The sequence below is a fragment of the Taudactylus pleione genome, unplaced genomic scaffold, assembly GCF_031769625.1.
Source record: "Taudactylus pleione unplaced genomic scaffold, aTauple2 ptg000290l, whole genome shotgun sequence".
Classification (NCBI taxonomy): Eukaryota; Metazoa; Chordata; class Amphibia; order Anura; family Myobatrachidae; genus Taudactylus; species Taudactylus pleione.
In genome coordinates this window covers 8,103,672-8,120,371 of record NW_028284692.1, presented here as the reverse complement: position 1 = coordinate 8,120,371, position 16,700 = coordinate 8,103,672, and positions in this window count along the sequence as shown.

Sequence of the window (16,700 nt, the reverse complement as noted above, 5' to 3'; positions counted from 1 at the left end):
CCCCACCGTGTTGTTTAAAACTGAACTTTATGATCAGCAAACCTTTTCCTTTTAGTTTCTGGAATACAACTTTTATTCAGTGAACCTTGTTACGTTAATTTGGAACATCTTTTACCTTTCTGTGTGAAGAGATACTGTAGATAGATAGATAGATAGATAGATAGATAGATAGATAGATAGATAGATAGATAGATGGAATGGGTATGTCAGCTGTCGGGATGCCTCCTGTCACAATACAGACAGCGGCATCCCGATGGTTGGTATCCCGACAGGGGTTGGGTCAGTATACTTACCCTCCCCTCTTCTCCCCCTAACCATCCCTTTTTATAGCCTAACCCTCCCCACACCGCACTCTAAACCGATCTCTCCCCATTCGTGCCTAAACCTATATCTCCCCCCATCGTGCCTAAACCTAACCCTTTCTCCTTAGTTCCTAACCATAACCCCCCCAGTGGTACCTGACCCTAACAATCCCCCCTTGGGATGCCTAACCCTAACCTCCTCCCCCCAAAACCTAACCCCGCTAACTTACCTAAACCTAACCCTCCACCCCGCAGCTAACACTAAGGGCACCTCGGCTTACCTTCGTTCGGGCACGCGTCCCCCTGGGGATTCCGGTGTCGGGATTAAGATAGGCGTCAGTATTTCTATGACTATCTTAAGTTCCTTATCGGGATTCCAGTGTCGGGATTGAGACCAGCGGCCGTCTCATAACCATATGATAGATAGATAGTATATGACCTTGACACAACATGGGGAACAATAGCAAATGAGATATTATGTGGTATTGAACTATATTGTAAGTGTACCCTGTTTGTAAGATAATCATGAGAATTGGCAAAAATATTGTTTTCTTCTTTGCCTAATTATTTAACCCTGAAAAACTACTCTAATTTTAAAGTTTTAAATCTTCATTTATTCTATATATTGTTGTAACTTCATTACATTGTTGTTGTTGTTTTTTTATTTTTTATTGGGCATTTACCCAAGAGACATTCATATCACATCATCTCAACTTCCTCAATCAAGTGAAGTGTTATTCCTTCATTATGTTTGTTCATATCTGTTTATGCATAGCTAATTTATTTCATATTAAGGTTTAGCAGCCTCTTAAAGGTTGCTGTTGTTTTTTTTTTTTTTTTTTCTGGGTTTCTTATGAATGTGTACTAATCAAAACTGTGTTATATAACATTAGAACCCGTTTATTAATAATAAGGGCCTTACTCAGAGCTGGACGCAATGGCGATTTTTATGCAGATCAAGTAATTGTTTGCTAATGCGCATGTGCGAAACACCACACTCTGCACGATCAGCGATAGCATTCCAATTACGCACGAACAGAGTACCCATTTGCAAAGTGAGTGACAGGTAGTCAGCATTTGGGGGTGGTTAAAAAAAACGCAGGCATGTCTGACTGTTTCAACACTGTTTCATGGGTGTGCATAAACTAGGCATTGCAATCTCTTCAGCAGCACGAGAGCTCACTGCGTGTCACGAGAGCTGACGAGTCTGCGGCTGGTCAGACCTGCAGCAGATGAAGCATGGCTGCCTGCCGTGCATAGATGGTACCGATGTTTATGCTGTTGCACGTTGTCGTATGGATATGAGAAGGCAGTAGTGGGCTTCCCTTTGCTCGGCTGTGCTTTGGAAGGCATTAGCATATTTTAGCAACTGCGATCCGTGAGAGTATGCAGTTGAGTTTGCATTACTGTCCATATCTGAATCAGGCACTAAGGGCCGGACTGTATCTGGAATGCGCTCGCTATTGCCGATGGTTGCTAATCTGCGCATGCGTATGCATTGCATTGCGCGTGCGTGAACTACACTGTGCGATGGCAGACTGCTCGCTCACCCAGCACAGCCAGCCCAGCAGGTTGAGTGACAGGAGAGGCCGTTTGTAGGTGGTGACAGGGGCAGTCCAGTAAAAACAAGGGGTTGGGCATGCGAACGCAGGCGTTCCCGAGCGTTTTAACGCCATTTTAGAGGCGTGCATAATTAACAAGAAGCGTCATAGCACACATGACCGGGTTTTTTTTCCTACTGATTTACTCGCAAGGCTTGCGGTATAAAAAAATAACCACAAGCACTGCGTATGCAGCCGATGGTAATCGCTTGTGCTGATGTATGCAATTAATGTAAAGAGTAGCAGGTGTTACTAATTGCATTGTGCACTAGCAAAGTGTCTGCGTCAATTAGCCCCTTTGCTAAAGTTTTACATTTGATAGATTAGGCAAGCTAAAAGTGCCAAACAACTTTGAATAAACCATATTATTTAAGTGTTACATCATGTTGGAAGAAGGTTCAAAAGACAGTTTTAATGTTCACATTTTTTATTTTTATTTTGGTTATTTATTTGGTAATTAATCACCATAGGAATACATATTAATATATTTTTTGGGGAAAATAAACTTCATTAAAGATTAGTAATTTTTGGTAACAAACAAAATAAAACAAGCTAACTCATTAAAAATACATGTTTTTCTGGAAGAATTTGGTTTAGGACTAGCATCAGACAATGAAGATGTGTCCAGACTTCTAGATGTGTTTGAGGAAAGTGGGCCTGTGCCGCCACCAGATGTGCCTCCTCCACCTCCTACAAACACATAACCTCAAAATGTGGCAGGCAGATCACATGGGACAAAACAAAATCAAGGGAGACCTTGTGGCCCTTCCAGGGGCACTAATCAGATTTTCATTTGGAACATACATAATGAAATGTCTGGTGGAAAACAAATAAAGATCATCAATCTCAAGCTTATTTCTTTGCTGCCGACTCCAGGAAGCTGTTTTTACGGATCCTGGGGGAACGTCGCGTACCCTGCTGGGAGGTTGGTACAGCCACAGCTGGTTACCGGACCCCCGCACTTTCGCTCGGGCCAAGCAGATGTTCTTTCACCTCCCTCACATCTTGGCTCATAGACCTTAGAAAGGAGGTTTGCACCAGCATGCTGGCCTGGATAGCCTCCATGGCTACTGCTTGCCTCACCACTGCCACCCTAATCCCATCCATGATTTCGGTAAGGGTGGTATTGTAGGATGGGGGAGGCAAGACGCTCCCCTAAAAAATTGATCCTAAAAAATATATTTCTTTTTTGAAGACCAACACAAAAATAGACTAATATAGAGACAGGTGTATGGAAAATATTACCAGACTTAGCATCTGGTACATCTTGTGGAGGGCTCTTAAATTTGATACGTGCCGCCTCCACTGTCCTCCAATCTAAGGCCCCCAAAATGCGATGGTCCTTTTGGTTACAGCCAAGGTGCGAGGGAGATGACCTCTTGGCCCCTGAAAGTGCTTTTTCCTTAAAGACAGCTTCCTTTTTAGTCACACCACCTTTAGGATAAATTTGAATCAATAAATTTTTAGAATAAAAATCTTGCTATGAGATAATAAGATATAGTGACCATTTAACAAACATTATTTAAATTTATATTTTTAAAAATGTCAAACAATTTTTTTTTTTTGGCATACTCGCCCCAGTATAGTAAAATTCTTTACAAAATTAAAAGCAAACTTACTTTTTTTTAAAATACTGTGGTCCAAATGTAGTGGCATGCTTCCGATTGATGATCTTAGTTATTTTCCACCAGACTTTTTTAATATTTTTTTTTTCAATCTTATGTCCAAATGAAAATCTGGGTAGTGCCACCTGGATTAGGGTATCCGTTAGCACAGCACGTCTCCCTTGACCTTTTTTCCTCCCATCTGATGTGCCTGCAGCATTTGGAGGTGATGTGTTTGTATTTTCTGGAGGAGGATCATCCAGTGTTGTGTCAGGCTCAATTTTCTCAAACACATCTGGAAGTGAGTCATAAACTTCAATATCTGATGCTAGTGCCAAACCAAATTCGTCCAGAAAAACATGTATATCTTCCATGCAGACCTCCACATTGGCCTCCTGAGAATCCATGTCTGCAAATGCTCAAAAGTCTTGCCTTGCTATTTATAGCAAAATGCGTATGCTTCGGCGAAAATGCGCCTCATTTTGGGCAGCGCATGCATACGCGTTGAAGAATATGCACCACTCCTACGCAGTGCACACGCGACCAACACACCCTTTAAAAGCGTACGTTAGAAAATCCATATTTGCCAAAAAGCTGTGGAGGTTTGGGAGTGTTCAGGCTAGGGAATGAGGTGAGTCACATGATGTATGATAGCTGATGATTTGTTTTCGAAGTATTAATACCAGAAAAGTCTTTTGTGTAGGCACCATTTTGGAATGGCCAACCAATCAGACTGCACCCAAGATTATATATAGTTTACCCACAGTAAGAGTTGTCATTGCCATCATGAGATCCGCAAGCTTCAGTAGGCGGGAGCTGAGGGTTCTTACGGCTGTAATGGATCGGCGTCTGGGGCCTATTGGCACAAGATGCGGGCCAAACAGACACAAGATGCGGGCGTACGCGGAGGTGCGTCGGCGGCTCCGCCGCTTGGGATTCCCCCGCACTGTGGTGCAGCTTGAGCGGACGTGGTCTGACCTCCGCAGGCAGACCCCGGACCTCCTTGTGCAATTGCGGGCGGAAATCCGCCAAAGTTAAAGGAGATTTTGGTTTTGCTTAAAATTTGGCCATATTGTGTTGTATATGCCTTTCTGAGAGTGTGTGTGTGTGTGTCTATGTGTGGAGGGAGGGTTTTCTTTTTTTTGTAAAGGCCTGATTTCACATTGTTAAAATATTATATCTGCATCCATTTTCTTTGCTATTTAAAATGGCTGACAACAGATTTTGCCATCTGAAACATCACAATTGGCAGGTTATTTATCCAAACCTGTTGCAGTCATTAAGTGTGTATGTATTGTTGTGGGTATTTGTATTTGTGTGTATGTGTGAGAATTATACGTTTGCCATTTAAATTGACAGATGTATATAAATTTTTAAGTGCAGCAACAGTATACGCAGTGTCTATGGGTAATTGTAACATGGCTGATGCAGGTGTATGTATGTATAGCAAAGAATAATGGTTTGTTTTTCTTTGATAATTTTTTTAATTAAAAAAAACAACAGGACTATCTGGATATGAAGCCTTAAAATACATGTGAAATTCTGCAAACACGTTGTGTAAATTTTGAGGGTATTAAGAGAAAAAATAAAAAAAATAATTTATAAAAACACGACATGTGTAATGTTTAATTTTTTTTTCTTTTTTATTTAAACCCATACTCTTAGGTTTACGACAAAGAAGACAGAGGGCGCGGCAGGCCAGTGCAAGATACTCCCCTGAACCTGTCTCCCCCTACCCAATCTGCATCACCCTCCCCTGAACCAGCTTCCCCTCCCAAAACCAAACACCTGAACCAGCCTCCCCCTCCCAAAACCAAACACCCTCCCCTGAACCAGCCTCCCCCTCCCAAAACCAAACACCCTCCCCTGAACCAGCCTCCCCCTTCCAAAACCAAACACCCTCCCCTGAACCAGCCTCCCCCTCCCAAAACCAAACACCCTCCCCAGACCATGCAACCCCTACCCAATCGGCATCACCCTCCCCTGAACCAGCCTCCCCCACCCACTCTGATTCAGAAAATTGGGCTGCCTCAGCTCCACAAGTACCAGGCCAAGGAGTCCAAGGTAAATATGTCACAGATGCCATTATGATATTTATATTTCATTTTTGACCAATAAAAGAATGTAATGTAAACACAGCATTAACCACAGTAGCCAATGTTAAACACTGTGCAGTACTATCGGTCAAAGGGATAGACATAAATTATTAATGGCTATGGTGGGTGGCTTTTGGTATTTTATAAAATTAACATAAAGTAAAAAAAACATTAATCATTTTTTAATCATTTTAATTTGCAGTGTAACAAGAGGACCCAATAAGAGCAGTAGACCAGCATCATTCAATGATGCCCTATGTATGATTTGGATAATGGGTACATATCTCTCTCTCTCTCTCTCTCTCTCTCTCTCTCTCTCTCTCTCTCTTTATATATATATATATTATATATTGTTAAAAAATCCCAAACCCCCCCCCACAAAAACAATAAAAAAAATAAATTATATATATATATATATATATATATATATATATATATATATATGTTGTGAGCTGCAAAATTGAAATAATACATTTGGAAGTCAAATTTACACAATACTGCATATATAAGTGGTTAATTAACACAATAAACCATTAAAAAACAACAACACAATTACACTGATTACTAATGCAGCATAAGCAATGAAAGGGTACATCGAATCCTAGCAAGAGAATGCAACATGGGCTGCGTTCGCTTCCGATAGTCCAAGTACCAATGTTTAGAACCAATTACTGGCTGTGATGTGGGTTTTTCGGCAGGTCTATGTATTCTCTGGTGGGCGTCTACTTGCACAAAGCGATCGCTCGCTCGCCATGGAGGCGTGCTTCTGCCGTGGTGAGCGAGCGCTTCTCGTTACATTATGCCAGGAAATTTGCATACTCATAATGCGAGCGTCCGCATCATTGCGTCCGAGTCTGAATCAGGCCCTAAGTGTGCCCCAAGTAGGAATTTTTTTTAGCTTCTTAGCTAAACCCCTTTCCTGATTTTAAATAGCTAAATTTACATGATTTAAAGAGCTATAATCCGAGAACAGTCCGCAAGCAACAATTATTCAAGACATTCCAGTGACAATTATACAATACAGAGAGAATCTAGTGATCTCTGGGCCTGATTCAGAGCAGCTCGTAAGCGGCCGCTCGTTCGCTCCGAGCGATGTTCGCACATCTGCGCATGCGTATGGGTCGTAATGCGCATGCACCAACCAGTCATTGCGGTCGGAAATCGAGCGCCCGCAAAATAGCGAGTGCCTGCTAATTTGAGTGACAGGATGAGGCGTTTGTGGGTGGTAAAAGGGGAAGGTGCTTGAAAACGGGGAGTGGTGATCCGAACGCAGGCGTGCCAAACGGTCAAAACGGGCGTTTTAAGGGTGTGCATAATTAACAAAGCAGCGTCATCGACCACGTCACTTGGTTGTTTCTTAGCCTGAACTGTTCGCATGATAGCGGTAGGAAAATCCTACCACAAGCACTGCGAGCAGTTCAGACGCCTTTCGATGTACTCGATTAATCTAATAAATAGCGGAGATGACGCATGATGCGAGCGGCCAGGGGGCGTCTTTACAAAATAGCGAGCGCATGTTTCGTTCGCTCGCTCAGACATAGAGGCGTCAACAGACCGCAAAGAGCGAGCGCTCAATTTAAATAGCCGGCCCCTTTTTCTGAACGAGCGAGCGCAAATAGCGTCCGGCTCTGAATCAGGCCCTCTATACAATGCAGAGACAGAGAACATGCAAGTGACCTTTCTAAAGCCCTCTACACAATACACAGAGCATTTTAATGACATCTACCAGTAGTAACTCCAAGGGCCGAACTCAATTAGTTGCAATAACAATACTATACAACAACAATAAGCCTACCGCAGGTGCCAATCAATTAGAAATCCTCGTTAATTTAACAAGACTGTCAAAGGGAGTTAATGCAGATTTTAGTTTGCACCTCCTGAGTAGGTGAAAAGTTGGGGGAAATCTTTATTTTAAGGTAAAAATGGCAAAACTTGTTGCAAAACCTCTGGTTTCCTCTCCCAATGAATAATAAAGCGCTTGGGAGGCATTTGTATAGTAAAATCTGGTCAATAAAGAAATGTCACTCAGGTAATTTTCTCTAAAATGCTAAAATTGTGTAGGACATGTACAGCCATTGCCAAAAGTTTTGAGAATATATTGGTTTTCACAAACTTTGCTGCTTCAGTGTTTTTAGACCTTTTTGTAAGATGTTACTATGGTATACTAAAGTAAAATTTCAAACATTTCTTAAGTGTCAAAGGCTTTTATTGACAATTACATTAAGTTTATGCAAAGAGTCAATATTTGCAGTGTTGACCCTTCTTTTTCAAGACCTCTGCAATTCGCGCTGACATGCTGTCAATCAAATTCTGGGCCACATACTGACTGATGGCTGCCCATTCTTGCCTAATCAATGCTTGGAGTTTGTCAGAATTTGTGGGTTTTTGTTTCTCCACCCGCCTCTTGAGGATTGACCATAAATTCTCAATGGGATTAAGGTCTGGGGAGTTTCCTGGCCATGGACCCAAAATTTAGATGTTTTGTTCCCCGCGCCACTTAGTTATCACTTTTGCCTTATGGCAAGGTGCTCCATCATGGTGGAAAAGGCATTGTTCGTCACCAAACTGTTCTTGGATGTTTAGGAGAAGTTGCTCTTGGAGGATGTCTTGGTACCATCTTTTAATCATGGCTGTGCTCTTAGGTAAAATTGTGAGTGATCCCACTCCCTTGGCTGAGAAGCAACCCCACACATGAATGGTCTCAGGATGCTTTACTGCTATGAATACAATCTCTTTTCAACCCTCAATAGAGCCTAGCAAGGGAATGGGTATGAAATACCGCCGGCCGCATGTCCGGCGGTTCGATTCCCGTCAGCGGCAGCCCAACACGAGCAGAATTCGAAGCAGCGGAAGCCCGACAGCGCTGGAAATTGTGATCGTGGAAAGGTGAGTGTCTACTAACCTAACCTAACCCCCCTAACCCTCCTTAGGGGTGCTTAACCCTAACTTCCCCCCCAAGTGCCTAACCCTACTCCCCCCTCTAAGTGCCTAACCCTAACCACCCCCTTCCCCGCTGCCTAAACCTAAGTCCCCCGGGGGGCTGCCTAACTCTAAGTCCCCCCCGGGGGTGCCTAACCCTAACCCTCCCTCCCCCTAGCCTAATCCTAACCCTCCCGGGGGGGTGCCTGACCCTAAGTCCCCCCCGGGAGCCCTAAACCTAACCCTCCCCCCCACGGCTGTCCGCTTGCGGCGCCAGGCATCACTACGATCAGGATGCCGGGCGCCGGTCTCCCGGCGTCGAGGAAAAGCGGGCGTTTACATCTAGATGCCCGGCATTTCACCCTTGCCGGGATATGACAGTCGGGAAGCCGGCTGCCGGTATTTAGGCAGTCGGCTTCCCGATTGCATACCCTAGCAAGGGTATATTTGTTACATCTTATATGCCTATGTAGAAATTAATTACTTAACCAACTGGTTACAGTTTCTTTTTATATATTAAATATTGGTACAGAGCCAGTTTGCTTAATTCACTCAAATGTCCATCCTTAAACACTTTTTCAGTTCTTGATTCATCTTTGTGTGCCAGTTAGATTGCAGATGATAGTCCATGGATAAATTAAGTTTCATATGAATATTCTTACAGAACTTGCTCAGAACTTTGCCACAAATTGGAATTCTTAATCAGAAATAATCTAGAGAGGACATTAAGCCTCCTTGGCTTATTTATATATCAATGAAATTTTCCGTTTACATGGTTGTAAACGGAAAATGTCCTTGATATATAAATAAGCCAAGGAGGAAGCCCCGTGATGTGAACATAATAGCAGCTTTTTAAAAGCAGTTCACAATCACCCAGATAGTATTGTATGCATTGAATGAAGGGACAGCTAGTCCTGAGTGTGTAGAAGAGGTCCAATAACACTTTGCTGAGGCACCTTTTGCTGAGTACAGATTGTACAAGCAAAAATAAAGTCCTTGAAATATTAGTGAACCAATAATTCATAGACATGAGCTGCAGGAGTTTTTTAGACACCTTCATGTCCAACAGAGCCGTATCTAGACTTTTTAGTGCCCTGTGCCAGAAAGAACATTTTTCAAAAGAGGACATAGGCACACGCCCAAAAAAGGGACACGGCCTCACAGGGAAGGCGCATGACAAATCTGATTTGTCACCTACAATGATGATCCCGTTGTTAAACTGTTATCCTGTTGTCACTGCCGAATACAGTGTGAATCCAATGGCTGATAGTGTGGCGGCTGGGACAGTAGAACGCCGAACTCTGACTTGGGTATGTCACAATTTCATGTTGTTTATTCTATACAGCATTATCTTGACCTCTACAATACAGAGAGCATTCTAGTGACCTATATACAATACAGAGAGCATTAGAGTGACCTGTGTACAAAACAGCAAGCATTTTAGTGTTTGATAAAAAAATACAGAGAACATGTAATTGCAGATTAAGGGCCTGATTCAGAGGTTGGATGCGGAGGCGGTTCTGTCATTTTGCGATCACGTATGAAGCTGGTTAAGAAAATATAATTGGAGAGGTGAGTGGATGAATGTGTTTTGTTTTCTAAAAAATTACTTTATTTTATTATATTACCTTTTTATGCATGAAGGTGTTATGACCTAGGCATCATTGTAACAATGTATCCAATGTAGAACAAATGTATACGTATATAATCTATGGTAAAGAGGTACATTCAGTCTAGATGTGCAATGAAAAAATATGTAATGGTTTAATATTCAGGCCCGTATTCAATTTGAGGCGAAAAGTCCAGACTTTTCACCTGCTGGACTTTTCGCCTCCTTCGTCTGTTTTCCAGGCGGAAAAGTATCGCGCACGTGCCCTCTTATCCCTGTATTCAATTTCCATGAAAGCGAAAACGGGACCCAGCGAAACTGGAAGCGGCAAAAAAATAACTATGCCCATCAAATTTGGGGTACTTGAAAATGGGTGCAAGCATATTTTTAAGTCCCTAAAATGATTTTTTAAAATTCTGCAAAAATGCACCTGCCACTATCAACCGCATTGAAGAAAACACCTGCCGCTTACTTTGGAACCCCTCTGGATTAAATTTAGCTATTTTAGAAGTGTGTTCCCTATTTTTTAATTTTTTTAACACCAAAATGTTAAATATTTTTGGGGTGTCCCGATTTTTTTTTTGAAAGTTTTTTTTAACACATTAATTTTAGGGGACATTCCCAGGGTTGCAGGCTATTTTGTTTAAGCCTGCACCCCTAAACCCCAATTTTGCACTTTTTTTCATTAGCTAAACACTGGAGAAAACTTATCCCTGTTTTTTTACAAAGACTTTTCGCACCGGTGAAAAGTCTTTGTAATTGAATACGTGGATAATTACAATAGGTGAAAATTACGCCATCAGCGATAAATTATCGACGATAACGGGTTTTCGCTTGTAATTGAATTCGGGCCTCAGTATCTATTCATAAAGTCTGACATAATCACAGCAATGGACATGTACAATAAATAACACACATTGAATCAAGCATATAAGAAATTAAACATTGAGCCATATTCAATTAGAGGAAAAGTTTTCGCCTGTCCGACTTTTCGCTTCATTCGTCTGTTTCAGAGGCGAATTTATTCCGTGCTCGTCTCCGCTTTTCGCCTAATTCAATTGCAAAACAGGCGAAAATGGGTGCTAGCATATTTTTATGTCTCTAAAGTGAACTTTTAAAAAACGTGAAAAATCCACCTGCTGCATGCACCTGCAATCCCCAAAACACCTGACCCATCCTTGGGGACACCCAAGAAGTCTTTTTCGAAACTTTTAATGTTTATCCCCCCACTTTTTAAATTTTCACCCCAAAAATGACATGTCTTTTTTGGGATGTTCTTAGGTTTTTGTTTCTGTTTTTTTTGCAGATTAGTCCTTTGGGGGGCTTGTTTCTCCACGTTTGCACCCCAAAATAAAGATTTTGCATTTCTTTTCACCAGCTATTGATTGGAGAATCTTTTTTGGAGAATTGTTTCCGCTTAGGCGAAATTGTCCTGGAATTGAATTTGGCGAGTTTCCTGGCCATGGACCCAAAATTTCGATGTTTTGTTCCCCAAGTCACTTAGTTATCACTTTTGCCTTATGGCAAGATGCTCCATCATGCTGGAAAAGGCATTGTTCATCATCAAACTGTTCTTGGATGGTTGGGAGAATTTGCTCTTGGAGGATGTTTTGGTACCGTTCTTTATTCATGGCTGTGTTCTTAGGTAAAGTTGTGAGGGAGCCCACTCCCTTGGCTGAGAAGCAACCCCACACATGAATGGTCTCAGGATGCTTTACTGTTGGCATGACACAGGACTGATGGTAGTGCTCACCTTTCCTTCTCCTTTCCTTTTTCCAGATGCCCCAAACAATCTGAAAGGGGATTCATCAGAGAAAATAACTTTACCTCAGTCCTCAGCAGTCCAATATCTGTACTTTTGCAGAATATCAGTCTGTCCCTGATGTTTTTCCTTGAGAGAAGTGGCTTCTTGACACCAGGCCATCCTCCAAAAGTCTTCGCCTCACTGTGCATGAAGATGCACTCACACCTGCCTGCTGCCATTCCTGAGCAAGCTCTCACTGGTGGTGCCCGATCTCGCAGCTGAATCAACTTTAGGAGACAGTCCTGGTGCTTGCTGGACGTTCTTGGGCGACCTGAAGCTTTCTTCAAAACTAATGAACCTCTCTCCTTGAAGTTCTTGACAATCCGATAAATGGTTAATTTAGGTACAATCTTACTAGCAGCAATTTCCTTGCCTGTGAAGCCCTTTTTGTGCAAAGCAATGATGACTGCATGTTTCCTTGCAGGTAACCATGGTTAACAGAGGAAGAACAATGATTTCAAACTCCACTCTCCTTTTAAAGCTTCCAGTCTGTAATTCTAACTCAAACATTATAGTTTGATTTCCAGCCTTGTTCCCATCTACACTCTCACCTGTGTTAACGAGAGAATCACTGACAGTGGCGAAAGTCTAATACTCCAAGTGACTTCCTCACATATAAGACTATCTACAACTCTTATCGTACTGCTCTGGACACTGCCAAACAAACATATTTCCAATCTCTAATCTCTGCTTAAGCTTCTAATCCAAAGCGACTTTTTAATACATTTAAACTGCTTCTTACCCCTCCATCACCCAAACCACCTGCTACTATCTGTGCACAAGATCCTGCTTCCTATTTTAGGGACAAGATCCAAAATGAAATAGTAGGCTCTTCCTCAGCTAGTGACCTGCTCAATTCCCTACCTGAACCCTCTGGCACATTCTCCTCATTTGATCTCACAAACGAAGATGAAGTATCTACACTATTCTCATCCTCCTACTCTATTACCTCTCCTCTAGATCCTATACCCTCACAAATCAGTAAAGCTTTGTCTCCTGTGCTTATCCCAACCCTAACTAAAATCTGTAATCTCTCTCTCTCTACTGGCAACTTTCCATCACTGTTCAAGCACGCAGTGATTACTCCCATCCTGAAAAAACAAAATTCTGACCCTAGTACTCTCTCAAATTACCGTCCTAGCTCCCAGCTCCCATGCCCCTCCAAGCTACTTGAGAGACTTGTCTACACCCGCCTCACACACTTTCTTAACTCACACAACTTATTGGACCCACTTCAATCCGGCTTTTGTTCCCAACACTCCACAGAGACAGCACTGACTAAGGTAGTAAATGATCTTGTCACTGCCAAGGCTAAAGGCCATTACTCACTCCTAATTCTTCTAGATCTCTCTGCTGCTTTTGACACTGTTGACCACTCTCTTCTCATACAAACACTACAATCCATAGGTCTTAAGGGCACAGCTCTTTCTTGGTTTTCTTCCTACCTATCTGATCGCTCTTTTACTGTTCATTTTTCTGATTCTGCCTCCTCTTCGCTACCTCTATCAGTTGGAGTACCGCAAGGCTCTGTCTTAGGTCCTCTGCTATTCTCAATCTATACCACCTCTCTTGGCAAACTAATCAGCTCTTTTGGATTTCAGTACCATCTGTATGCGGATGATACTCAAATCTACCTATCCTCTCCAGATTTATCTCCATCTGTATTGGTCCGTGTCACTGAATGTCTTTGTGCCATTTCATCTTGGATGTCATCTTGCCACCTGAAACTTAATATTTCTAAAACAGAATTAATTATATTTCCACCGGCCAATAACAGTTACCAACCTGATCTCTCTATCACTGTTGATACCTCGACCATCCACCTCGCCCCACAAGCTTGCTGCCTTGGTGTCATCCTTGTCTCTGAACTGTCCTTTGTTCCCCACATTCAATCTGTCTCAAAATCATGTTACATACACTTAAAAAACATATTCAAAATTCGACCATATCTCACACAAGACACTGCAAAAACTCTAATCCATGCATTTATTATTTCCCGCATTGACTATTGCAATAGCCTCCTTACTGGTCTTCCCAAAAACAGGCTATCACCATTACAATCCATTATGTATGCAGCTGCAAGGCTTTTCTTCCTTGCAAAAGGTTCTTCTTCTGCTGCCCGCTCTGTCAGTCCCTCCATTGGTTGCCGGTTTTCTACCGTATTCAATACAAAATACTTTCACTTACACATAAGGCTATTAACCAAACCACACCAACATACATCTCTTCACTCATCTCAAAATATCTCACAAACCGACCTCTCCGCTCAGCACAAGATCTGCGTCTCTCATCCCCATGCATTACTTGCTCCCATTCACGGTTACAGGACTTTGTTCGCGCTGCACCCACTCTATGGAATTAACTACCTCGCACAATAAGACTTTCATCTAGTCTCCAATCCTTCAAGCGATCCCTGAAAACTCACCTCTTCAGGCAAGCTTATCAAATTCCAGAACCTCCCACATAACCTTCATAGCTTCCATATCTAATTACATCCCCTTTTTACAGTCCACACACAATCTCACACATTGTATGTCTCTCACATCCTCATGACATTTGGTCGACATTCCTGTGTGACTGGATCATGCAGCCAACCAAGAAACTGTGCATTCTGGCTGGACCAAATGCAATATATAGCTCCTTTCCTTGTGTATCAATGCCTATTTCCCTATAGATTGTAAGCTTGTGAGCAGGGACTTCCTACCTATATATCTGTCTGTTATTACCCAGTTTTGTTCTATTAATATTTACAATTGTAAAGCGCAACGGAATATGCTGCGCTATATAAGAAACTGTTAATAAATAAATAAATAAATAAATAATGATGTCAGCTGGTCCTTTTGTTGCAGGGCTGAAATGCAGTGGAAAGGTTGTTTTTGGGATTAAGGGCCTGATTCAGACCCGGTCTTCCACAGCCAAAGTATGCAAATCCCGCGATCGCTAGCAAGACATCATGCCGACTATGTTTTGCTGTGCGATCGTGATATGAAATTAGACGCCCACCAGCCTGACACAAGATGCCCACTTTCCATTAGTAACATACGTCACCTCCAGAAAGTGTATGAAACAATCGATAACATCGGCTGACATCGGAACCCATATGCACCACTTGTGGCTGACCATACCCTACCGCAAGCACTGTGAGTTATCTCAAGTATCACTTGCCAGTCTTCTTTCTCACTGCTCTATTTTGTATATGTAAGTAGCTGCAGCCAGAATCATGCTTGGTCATCCTTATAACCATTAAGCCTTGCACGTATTATCCTAACTATCATATGGTTGAATCGCACTGATTTCCCAACACAGGGTCGTATTCAATTTGAGACGAAAAGCCGAGATCTGCGAAAAAGTATCGCCGATTGCGACTTTTGGCCAGGCGGAAACTTATCTCTGTATTCAATTGCATTCACTTTTCGTGTACGCGAAAGCGCAATGCAATGTAATAGGCGAAAAAGATTTGCCTATGAATAGGTGTCGAAAAAAAGTGCAAAATCGCTATTTAGGGGTGCAAAGGTGGGGAAACCACACAGCACCCTTGGGACAACCCCCCAAAGGATAACTGCGTCAAAAAATCCCTTAAAAAATAGAGGGACACCCCAAAAAATGACTTTTAAAATGAGGGCAAAAAAGTGCAAAGTGGGGGTACAAACTTACAAACTAGCGAAATAGACTTTTGGGGGGGTCTACAAGTAGGGGTGAGGTGTTTTTTTGATTGCAGGTGCTTGCTTTAGGTGCGTTTAGTACGTTGTTTTAAACTTAACTTTAGCGACTTTAAACCATGCTTGCACCCATTTTCAAGTACCCCAAATTTGACAGGAATACTTATTTCTGCCCAAAAAACCTGCTAAATGCTATTCTTCACCACATGTGCAAAGACGCTTAATAGAAGATAATGACATACCATAAGTACCCCAAATAGCTTTATTAGGGCTAATCGGGGGCATGTACATTGATCCCCAATGTTAGTGCATCTTTTAGGGGGTGTCAGGCTGATTTCCCCAATTCTGATAGCACTTTTCGCCTGTTTTGCTTTCGCCGGGTTGCATTTTCGCGTCTTTTGTAATTGAATACGGCGAATCACTGGGACGTGCGCGATAAGTTTCCGCAGCTAAAATACGTGTTGTAAGCGAAAAGTCCGGCATGCGAAAGAATATTGCGGGTACGAAACTAATTGAATACGGCCCACAGTGATTTTATTATTGCCTGGTTCAAATCATGATTTTACTGCTGTGTAATTCGCCATTATTAAACTGCTATTCTGTCTGCCACTGCTGTGCCGCAATATGTCCTAAATGTGCTATATTCATTTATACTGCCATGCGTTTGTGGCGCTGCTCTTTTGGCTTAGTTTAGCCAGCCAGATCACTGCAGCCTTTGACCAATATTGGTGAAAACAATATTGTGAGCTATGAGGTGGACTAAATTGACTGGAAATTAATGTTATTGAGGATAATAATACTGTAGGAAAAAAAACAGGTCCAAATTACATGATTTTAGCTGTTTTTAGCAACTTTAAAAAAAAAATTCAGATTCAAATTGATTTATTTAAAGTGTGCGCTGGTTGCTGTAGTGTGATAACATCCATACAATGCAGCTAAGAGCTTTATGTTAAATTTTTCCCTTATGTACAACAGTATGGTGATATGTGGCATGGTGCATGCCGGGTAGTGGGGAAGTCGGACAAGCCAGCAGTGGAGGGGTGCAAGGAGCAGGGGGGGTGAGAGGGGGGTGTTGCTAGGTAACCGTTTCCTGTCAGACCGAGGCC